Source organism: Struthio camelus, chromosome 11 (genome assembly GCF_040807025.1).
Source record: "Struthio camelus isolate bStrCam1 chromosome 11, bStrCam1.hap1, whole genome shotgun sequence".
NCBI classification, from domain to species: Eukaryota; Metazoa; Chordata; class Aves; order Struthioniformes; family Struthionidae; genus Struthio; species Struthio camelus.
In genome coordinates this window covers 1933640-1944745 of record NC_090952.1, presented here as the reverse complement: position 1 = coordinate 1944745, position 11106 = coordinate 1933640, and positions in this window count along the sequence as shown.

Sequence of the window (11106 nt, the reverse complement as noted above, 5' to 3'; positions counted from 1 at the left end):
CCCACACTGTGCATGTCTTGCATGAGTCCCTGGAGGGGACAGCCTCCCAGAGGGCATTTCCCATGGTAGCAGTCCTGAGCTTGTTGCTCTGTGCTGCCTGACTGGTAGATTTGTGGCCAAAGGGGCTGGGCTGTGAAGAACCAACAGGCAAGGGGTCTCCTGGGCCACCTAGGTCAATGGTCTCCCTCTTGGGAAGGGAATCACTTCATTGTTATCATAACATGTGATGTTGCCTGTCCAGGAACGATGCCCTGGCAAGGCTGCACCCTGCCCCAGTGTCTCCCCATCCTTCCCACCCAGGGCAGATCAAGATGTGTCAGTAGCTCTGATGACACAGCATTTTCCAGAGCATTTCCCTTGGCATCACTGCCACCCATGAGGGCTGTGGCTGTGCCTGGCACTACTCAGCATGGCACAGATGTGAGCAGTGGCTGAAAACTGCCAACTCCAGTGCATGCCCTTATTGCCTGATCCCACCACCTCAAGTGGGGGATCTGCCAACAAGTGCATGGGGGCGTGGGGTCCCACCAGGGATGTGAAGCACAGGAGGATGGTGCGGCTGTGGTCCCCTCTGGTGACTCACTGCCCCACCGTCTTCACCTAGCGACAGTTCTGCCTGTTCACCCCCTGGCACAGGGCTTCCTTCGCTCTGTGGATTCGTACCCAGCTCCAAGCACGGCAAGGCCCATGTGGAGGTAGAGTACTCCCAGCTCCCAGGGGTCAATGATCTCTGGGTAACTGGTGCCCACAGCCATGCCCATTTGACGTACCCAGCGCTCCACGCCCACTGGCACAGAGCCGGGCAGCTCGCCTGGCCACTATGTGTGCACAGAAGCCGTTAGCTGGCAGCACAAAGCCTGAATTTAGCAAGAGCTGGCGCCGTGCTGAATGGGCCGAGTATGTTCACGGGGAGAATTGGCTTTTCTCCTCATGCGTGCGAGCTGGCTTCATGTCCCTCCTCCTGAGCGGGCTGTGCCTAGCAGCGAGGACAGTGGCCTGCCAGGGGCACGGCTGCACGGAGGAGCAGCACACCGGGTGATGGAGGCATGCTGGCCTCCACCAGCCCACTGGGCCTGCACCCTGCTCAGCTGAGACCAGTGAGGCAGACATGCCTCTGTCGAGGAAGCAGGCAGGCAGTTCGGGCCCCAGCATGACCAGCAGTGCTGCGTGCACGTCTCTGGGTGAGTACCTTCCAGCACACTTTGGGGCATCTACCCCTGCAGGAGCCCCAAACCCCAGCATCTGTTGCAGATCCTAGCCTGGCACAGTGTGATAGCTGACAGCTGTTTGCAACACCAGGAGCATTAGCAGAGCTGCCCAGCAGCTGGGGAAAGCTGATCATGGTGGGCAATGCAGAGATGTTGGGAGCAGGGTCGTTAGCCCCCTAGTCTAACGCAAAGAGCATAGATCAAAGCAGCTAGGGTGAATAAGCTAATTCCCCAGTTAACCGGGCAATGGTTTGTAGCAGCAATTCTCTCTTCCCTGTGCCTCAAGTCGCCTGTGGCATCCGTGCCAAAAGCACGGCTCCAGCAGGAGCAGACATCCTGCCTTGGTGTCCCCGTGAGCAGGCGGGAGGATCAGGACAGCTGTGAATGTAGCAAGGGCCGCCTACATACCCAGTTCAGGGCAAATGCCATTCGCAGACATGTGCTCACATGCTTGTATGTGCACACACGTGTCTGAGCATGCATGCATGTGCGTGTTGCAGAGGCAAGGAGGCCCTGGGGCTGGTTGTGCCGTAGGCGGCGGGGGGCTGCGCCGCCAGCACCCCATGCCTGTTTCTCCCTGGGGGCTGCTCTCCTTCCCACAGGCACAGCTCAGGGCAGGAGGCACCTTGGCCAGTTTGTCCCGTTCTCTGCCACTTCCACAAAATCCCATAGGAAAACTTGCTGTAGCTCACAGCAGGCACTAGCAAAGTTGCCAGCAACAACAACAAGTACAACAACTGTTGTACTTGGAGCTGTAGGCAGAGAGCAAGTGGAGCTTCCTGGAGAGAGGAGAGTGTCCAGAGGGGACTGAGGAGCCCACTTAGCTCCAACAGCAAAGCACTGGGCTGCCAGCGGTTGGGATGGAGCAAGTTCTAGGGAGGCATTTAGCTATGGGGGCTTGCTCCAGGGCTGTATCCAGCCCAGCAGGCCCCAGCACAGCTGGGGAGGGGGAAGCCCTGGGGTCACATGAAGCGTACCAGAGTGCGGCTGTCCCCAGGCTCAGTCCTGTGAGCAAGGCTATGCAGGCAGCCACATCAGCTCTGCAGGCCAGGGGACAGCTGCCATCCATAGCGCAGGTGGCAAAGCGTGGGATTTTTGCTGGGGCTCTCTGTCAGTCCCTCCAGCACACTGGTATCTCCCCACATGTCCAGACTCACCTTGCTCTGTCAGAAAGACCCTCATGAGGCCACATCACTTCTCCTGTCAAGCTGAGGGAGCAGATCTCTCTCATGGAGTTTGAGATCTGTGGGTTTGTTCTCCAAATAAGCCTTTACTTGTCTGTACCCATGGTGCAAGGTTGGGATTCCCTGGCAGGGGCAGCACCCTTGTGTGGCACGAAGATGGGTTCCCCAGGGTCCTATTTTGGCTGTCCCCCAGAGGCATTTCCCCCTCCCCACATCTGTGGCCAGGGAGCCAGTGGCCTCCAGGTGGTCCCAGCCCACTGCGCGTGGGCTGCCGGGGCCACCTGCAAGGGGCTGCTTGTGTGGGACCAGCTCTGTTCCTACCCATACTGGGAGACCAGCCAAAGCTGGGGGAGGCCCGTATGGCTGCCTCCCGAAAGGCCATCCCTGCAGTGGGACACAGCCAGCCTTGATGGGGTTGGGGGAGGGAGGGCAAAGACAGGTTGCGGGGCCAGCCCAGGCTGCTGCAGGCTGCAGAAGGCAAAACACTTTGCCAGCATGGTCCTGAGCCTGCTGTCCTAGCCACGGCAGATGTGGCAAGCGTGGCAGTACACGGGGCTGCACAAGGTTTGCAGCAGTCTTGGGTTCGCAGCAGGCATGAAGGCAAGTCAGTGTCAGGGTTTATAACTGTGGTGCCTCCATTTTTGGTGACAACAGACAGTGCAGAAGGGGTAGGCAGGGTGTGCAAGGTTAATAGCTGCTGGCCACATAGGATTGGCTGTCCCAGCATGAAGCAGTGGAGGGGGGGGGGGGAAATACATACATGCAGCAGATGGAAGCAGCAATGGTTATAAGCATCTGTTCATTTATTAGACTTGTGACTCAGCTTTTATAAAAGCAAGAGGACTTTTGGAAGACAGAATGGATCCTTCCTCTTTTGCAAATCGGTGCCTGCCATGCCAGAGGGACTTGTATTTCTGTGTGCAGAACCAACCCTGTGCTTCTTAACTCTGCTTCCCAGCAAGGCCGCTAAGTGCTGGGGGCATGATGCAGGCTGCTGGAGCTGATGGCTTTGGCAAATCCAAGGCTGCCCAGAGGATGCAGCTTGCTCTGTTCTGCGAGGCTGAGATGCTCCAACTCATTCCATCACAACTCATGCCCACCAAAGCTGAAGTTTTGCCCCATTGAAGCTGCAAGGAGACCAGAATTGGGCAACAGCTGAACTAAACAGAAGGTCTTGAGAACTGATGGCTACCTGAATAAGTCAGAGTAGAGGGAGGGTCTCTGAGCTTTTCCAGAGCAGCCAAGACGTTGCTAATGGGAAGGAAGGGTAATAGGGCAGGTTCATCCAAGGAGTTGTTTGACAGGCTCTGGCACCCGAGGACCTGTGTTAGAGATGACTTCTGGCCATAGGAAAGCATGCATGGTGGTGGGAGAGGGATCTGGGTTTTGTCCCATAAAATTTTCCAGATCTGCTTTCACTCTCCAGCCTGGAAATGGCAGGTCCTATGCATCTTCATTCGCATATATGACACACACATGGTCCAGCTGTACATGCATATCAGCTCAGATACATCCAGTTCAGTGCAACATTTCAGAAACATCAGAGTCATTTGTGCATGAACAGTTCGTCTGTATGCACAACACATTTTGGATGTGCCAGGCTTGCCACATGGTATCCCCAGCCTGCTGCATTTTACAAGGGGGCACACAGTGTTTCTGACACATCGAGCTCATTTGCACCTACACTATTGATCTGCTTTTGCCCCATGTTTTGGGCACTGGACACTGCATGCACGCATGCACAGCCTTTCAGTGATGCCCAAATCACTGCCTGTGGATGACTGGCCTGCACGCCCAGGAATTACTTTGCCTGAGCTGGCAGATGGGCAGAAATTGCTAGATCATTGCCTGAAGTGGCAGGAAAAGTCTAACAGGGATTTTCTGCTGCAGAAAGCAGAAGGGTAAGCAGGAGCATGAAGTAAGGCCAATGCGTACCTATGTTGGCTGCTTGCTCCTTGGAAAGCGAGCCAACAGAAGGGTCTGACTTTGCTCCCAGCCTGCCAGCACTGGTGCCTTCCCCACTGCAACCTTGTACTGGCTCTACATGGACGTGCGGCACCGTGGACTTTGCAATCCTTCTTTGCCTGGTTTGTTAGAGCCCCGGGGACAGGTTGTGGAGACCTGAGTTGTGTGCATGGAAATTGCTTGTTTCCTGTTTACATGTGTGCTGGGCTTGAGGGCTCCTGGCTGCAGCATGGCTTGGCTCAAAGCGGAGCGGAGCGTGTGCAGGCAAAGGGCTTGGGGGAAGGGATTTGTGCTGTTGAAAATTGCCCTGATGGCTTAGGGTTTCTGCTTAACAGCAGGACGCGTGAAGTACACAGGTAGGAAGAGGAGCGACTTCTCCAGCTCTCCCTGGAGAGCTTGATATGGGCAACGGCTGCAGGATATGCTCCAGCTCACCCCTTGCACCCACATGGGGACATGCCACAGCTCCTCTGTAAATGTGCCCCAGCTTCCGCCTCCTGGTGCCTGGGGATGTGCCCCAAAGAGAGGGGCCCACCTCCAGCAACAGGCCCACCCACGGCAGTCTGCTGAGGCCAGTCCAGGACACCACTGCTCTGCCTCCTGCCCTCTCCCAGCAGAGAGGTTTTACTAAATCTTCCCCAGAAGCACAGATTGAGGCAGCACTTGCATTTCAAAAGGCTCTCATCACCTTAATTAGCAGCATGCACGAGCACTAAGACCACGTTTGGGGGTAGCAGCAAGACCCCTGGAGCCCCATTACCATCCAGAGACGCCCCCAGAATTTAGAAAGCCCGAAAGGGTTTGGAAAGCCTTTGATACAGGCCTTGCCAGCATTATTTATTGCCCTGCCCCCCCCCCCCCCAAGCTGTCACCAGCTCCTGGGGAAGTCCCCAGGGCACAGTCCCCCAGGGACTGGTGGCAGTCAAGGGAAGTTCCCATGCGGACCCAGGGGCTCTCAGGACTCAGCGAGAGGCAGGTCAGTGGATCACACTGGGCCACCTGCAGAAGCATGGTGCAGGATGCACTGAGACGAACTGCGCATCCGTGCTTTGGAAACAGTCTCCCCAAAGCCTCCTCTCAAGGCGCCCTCCCAGGAGCATGTCTGAGCCCGGTGCTCTCAGTCTAGGCATGGGGAGCACTGTGGGTCCATGTTCTCCTGCAGACTGACAGGCTTTCTTGTCTGGATGCTCCTTCCAGGCTGAAGTCATGACCAAATCCCTTGATCCTAGTTAATTAAAGGAAGTGAGAGAGGGGAGGCTAGCTCTGCCCACGGCATGTACTCAGTCAACAGCATACGGGCTGGCACTGTGCAACCAGGCTCTCTGCGCATAAGCCGTGGCATAACAAAGATCCGCTCTCCAGGAGCCCCACAGCCTGGGCTCCTCACTGCTTCTCAGTGAGCTGCCCTCCATGAGCATCTGCCCCCAGGGGCCCACCAATGGGATGCACCAGCAGGCAGGCTGGTGGGACACCCTGTCCCCCACTCCGTCTCCATGACTCCACCGTGGCATGCTTCCATGGAGGAGAAATGTAGCTATAGCTTTAAGAAGGGCCTGGGCTGGGGTGGGAGAATCATTTCCATGCAGCTTTTCTCCAGGCAAACCTGGATCGAGTTAGAGCGCAAGCAGCAGAGTTTGCGCTGCAGCCGCTCCCCTACTCCCAGCCATGGGTAGCAGCCAACTTGCCTTGTGCAAAGGCACTGCAAGCTGCTATGGGTGCCATATGCGCACTGGGGAGCCAGTGGGGTGCAAGGCAGTCTTCGCCCCTTGATACTGGCGTCTGCACAGGGAGAGGAAGAGGAAGAGCTGGGTATGTAAAAGTTTTATCCTCTCCCACTTCGCTCGGCTTGCTGTCCTGCTCTGGGAAGGGGGTTGGCAGCTGGGCAGGACCAGGGCAGGGAGCGTGAGGAGGGTGACACCCTGCCATTTCTGATAGAGGGTGCCAGAGGAGGGCAGCTGGGTCTTGCCCACGACCTCCTCTGCATGACCGGGGCTGTCAGAGCCGCCTATTTGAGTCTCTTCTGATCCCAGGGCTCATACCTGCATGCATGCTGAGCTACATGGCTAATGGGATGGGGTTGGGTGGGTGCCTCACCGCCTGCCACTCAGAGGAGGCCACATGCAGTGTTACAAGGCAAGGACATGCTGATGGGCAGGTGGCAGAGGGCAGAGTCTTCTGGCTCTATTGCGCCACCAGCACGAACCTTGAGAGGGGGATGCAGTGCCCTCTGCTCCTTGGGCAGCTCTCAGCATTCATGCCCAGCCCTAGGGCTGGATGTGTTCCTCCTCTTCCTCCCCACCAGCTCTGGCTGGGGCAGGGAACATCTCTAGAGATCCCCATCTGGAGGGGAAAGTGCCTAGCATGCCCTTGCATTGCTGCCCACCTGGTGCATGATGGTTGCTCTGGGGAGATTCCCCCCATGCCACACAAGGGCTTTGTGGGTGCAGGCGGAGGTGCTGGGGCTGTTGTGGACCAAGTCCAGGGCACAGGCAGTGGCCATATCGGGGGAACTGGTTGTTGCACTTTCCTTCCCTCAGCAACTTGCCAACACCATGCCCTGCCCTGACATGGTAAATAGTGTCACAGGCACCATGTCTCCCAGGATGGGCTCATAAATCACAGCCTAACTAGCAATTATTTTATGGCACGTGGCAGTAGTCTGGGTCAGCAATGGTTCTCTCGCACAGTAGTTTTCAGGGTGCGTTCACTCATCCTGAGCGGGACGTGGCTTTGGGTAGCTGGGCATGTGGGGTGCAGGTTGCTAGGGTGGTCAGGGCTGGGGTATATGCGTCCCCTGGGTGGTCTGTGCAGGCCTGACAGCTGAGGCCTTGCATCTTGTCATGTGCTGGTGGCACTGTAGCCACTGAAGGACTCCAGTGCTGAGCTGACCATGTGTTTTCCTTCTCCTGAGAGTCTGTGGGGTCCCAGAGCAGCGATCTCTGCCAGCAGCTCAGCAGAGCCTGGAGAACACACCAGGCATGTCATGGATGTAAGCCAGCTGTGCACCGGGATACTGAGCTCTCAGGCTCTGGCATGCGAGCTCAGCACACTGATGCAGCCCCTTGCAGCTGTAGCTTCTGCAGGACATGCATTCCCCCATATGCATGACCCATGCACGGCTTGATAACCGGCTCCAGCAGGCTGCTTGGGGTATTGCGTGCTTGGTAGGATCCAGATCAGTGACAACCAGAACCACAGGCTGCCTGTTCCTCCAGCCGTGGGCAGGGCAAGCAGGGACTATGGAGGGCACCACTGACAGCCGCTTCTCCCAGGGAGGATGCGTTAGTGTCCTGTGCAGCTCCTGGGATGCCAAGCGAGGAAATATGTGTTGTGCTGGAGGAATCCCAGGAATGCAGAACCCAGAGGGAACACAAGGTGGCACGGCAGTTTCAGCAGAGCCTTTCGGTAACCGCAGACGAGATTCCCTGCCAGGGCTAGGCGAGCCATGCAGAGGTAGCTCGGGATGTGCAGGAAGGCTGGACAAGAGAGCGTGGCCTTCAGTGGGGCAAGCAGTGGGCTGCCAGGGGGGCCACAGCCCACAGAGCCATGCAGAGCCTGTCTGCGAGGCACTGCAAGTGCAGCCATGCTCCTCTGCAGCCCAGATGCTTTCTGAGCTCTGCTGGACCCTTCCATCTTGGCTGAGACCCTGCTGGTGGTAGGGCCCCATCCGCACGTGCTTGGCCCGCAGCATGGGTGCAGCAGGCGTGGGACCCTTTGGAGGCTCTCTCAGCCCCTAAGCCCAGGTCTCACACAGCCCAGGGAGCTGAGACGTCTGCGCAATGCAGCCCTTTCCCCTTCAGGAGCATGTGTGCTGAATGTTGCGGCCCAGGTCCTGTTCTCCCCAGCTCTTGGCTTATGCGCCAAGCCATTGTTCTCCAATGAGCTCATTTGAGTTGCTATTTATTATTTTTTAACGTGCTTTCTTGGCCAGAAAATAATCAGCTTCTCCACTTAGTGAGTGTTTATGGCTTCTTCAAAGAAGCTGCTTTCTCTGCCAGCTGAGGGGCCTGCTTTGGAAATGGAGAGCCGAGAGGTTCCCCCGCACCCAGGTAGAGATGGAGCCAATGCAGCGCAGGCTTTCTCCCGCTCCCCCACCAGCAGCAGGGAAAGCGGGACCGTTGGAGCTTGGGGCTGAGAGCACCACATGCACACATTGGGGTGTGCTGGGAGCGTGGCACATGGCCATTTGTGCCCTTGTGCTTTTGCTGGGCCACATCGGTGCATGCCTCTGCACTGCAGGTAGGAAGGACCATCCTGGGAGCTGCTTAGCAGAGCCCAGAGAGCTTGCTTGGGCAGCACGTAATGTGTAGGGGGGAAAGCACAGGTGGGCTGCACGTACTCGTGTTGGTCAGGGAGCAGGGAGGAAGATGCAGGGCCAGGACTTCACCCCAAGAGATGATGTGTGAGCTAGGAGTGACTTGTTGCTCTACTCCCTAGGATAAGGTGGGGAAAGACTGCCAGATTGCCAAATTGCAGACCCAGCAAGCCACAACAGTGCAATTTGCAGACACAGTGCTGCAGCGATACTGCAGCCTGGTTCAACCCCACATGCCTTGTCTTGTTTGGGGGAACCGGAGAAAATAATTTCTACAAATTATCTCGGGCTTGTATTGGTCGCTTGTTTTCCTGGAGACTGCGAGAAGGCCAGAGCAAGGTGGGAGTACATCTGCCCCACTGGCAGCTCCCTGCCACCAGCTTGGACACATCCCTGTCCACTGGGTGTTCTTCTCTCTGAAAGGTCCCTCTGCATGATGTTCACAAATTTGCACATGAGTTTGCCTTGCAGGAGGAGCGCGTGCAGGCAGCATTTTATCCTGGCTTGTAGCTAAGTTGGTTCTATCAAGCAGCAAATCAGCTGGAGCGAGAGCAGAGCTGTGGGCCAGGTGCTGCCTTGTCCCCAGCGTGCCACGGGCCCTCCTGCACCTCTGCCCTGGCACAGTGGGGCTGAGCCCATCGGGCATGGAGCAGCAGGGTGCCGGCCACAGGGAGACGTGGGTGCACGCAGCTGGGGCCCACGCACAGCTACAGCTGTCACACCCACCTGCTCCCACATCAGTCAGAGAAACCGTTTCTTGCGCCAAGTACTGATCCAATTTGTGGCTGTTTCCATAACAACCTCCCAGTGCTTTCTGGTCCTTTCTGTCACTACACAGATGCCAAGCTTTGGTGTGTAAGCGTGCACAATACCTCCCGGCTTGGGACAGACCAGCTGGGACGAACCATCAAGAAGTCCCTCCTGCTGCAAGGTGCAAAGGGCTGATCGCTTGGCCCCCTGCTTGCTGGAGGCTAGGGTACATTCAGTTTGTGCATGTTTCACCCTACCTGGCAGTGGGACAAGCTGAGTTTCAAGCAGGGGGAAGAGGAGCCCCAGGGCAACAGCAGATCAAGGCACACTGCCCTCTGTCATGGGGGGCTCCCCTCCCGCAGCTCAGCCCTGTGTTGATCCAGCACTGCCCACGATGACGGCCTTTTGCAGATGCTGCCCAGTGGGCCCTGCTGTGGCATTTGGGATGCTGGCGACGCAGGGCGCTGCAAATCCCTTTTCTCCTGCCATAGCCCTACCCACATGTCCCATCATCACTGCTGGCCAGAGACTCCTTCTTCCGCAGCCCTAGCTCTTGCAACATGCCACAGCTCTCATGTGGGCTTTCCCCAGGGGGCACCAGCCCCGAAAGCTCACCCAAACCTGCCTCACTCCTGCTGCATCTGCACACAGCTCCAGCTCCTCTCAGGGCTGGCGAGGAGCCCCAGGCTGCACAGCGCTGGCTGCCAAAGGATGCCTCAGCACAGTCTGGCCCACAGCCCCCAAGACGCACCGATTCAGACGCCCTTGCCGAGGTGCGCAGCCTCGGGGCAGCTCCGGCCCAGGCCACGGAGGCATGGGAGCTGAGCCGGGGGGCAGTGGGACAGGGAGCCACGATACCCCCGTAGGGCAGGGAGCTGCTGGAGGACCCCACAGCAATGCCTGGCAAATGGGAAAGCAGTCCTGGGGAGAGGACACCACAGCCTGGCCCTCCCGCCTGACTGGGTATGCCTGCCTGCCCCAGAGGGAGCTCAGCACAGCAGCCTGCCAAGCAAGGGGGTCCCCCACACCCCCTAGTCCCAGGCACCCCTCACCTACCACCCCCCATTCCAGACATTTTACAGAGGCTGCCAAGCCCAACTCGACACCCCCCACCCAGTACCCTCTAACCCTGGGAGTCCCCCATGCACCCCTCGTTCCTGAGTGCTCCCTGCAACCCGCCCCCCCAAAAAAACACAGACATCCCGCAAGGGCTACCCAGCCCCACTGCTCCCTGGTCTGGTGTCTCCATCTGTGCCCGTCTGTGGCTTGCAAACTCCACAGGGACTGCTCGGCCGCAGGGTTCCCCATCCTCCCCCACTCCCACTGCCCCACCAGCATTGCCCAGACCCAGGGCTCCCCCATCCTCCCCCAGCCCCACCAACCCGCCGGGGCTGCTCAGCCCCCGCGGTCCCCCATCCTCCCCCAGGCTCCCTCGACGCCGGTACTGCCGGCCCCGCCACGGGGGCTGCCCGGCCCGCTGCCCCCGGCCGCCCCCCGCAGCGGCCGCCATTGGCGCCCGCTCGGCAGCGCGGCGGCTCCGCCGGCACCGGCCGGCGGCGCTGGCTCCGAGGGGGCGGCCGGGCCCGCTCCCGCCATGCCGCGGGGGGGCTGCTGGCGCCGCGGGGAGGAGGTGCGCGGCGCGGCGCGGCCCGGGGCGGCTCGGGCCGGTGCAGCGCGGTTCGGC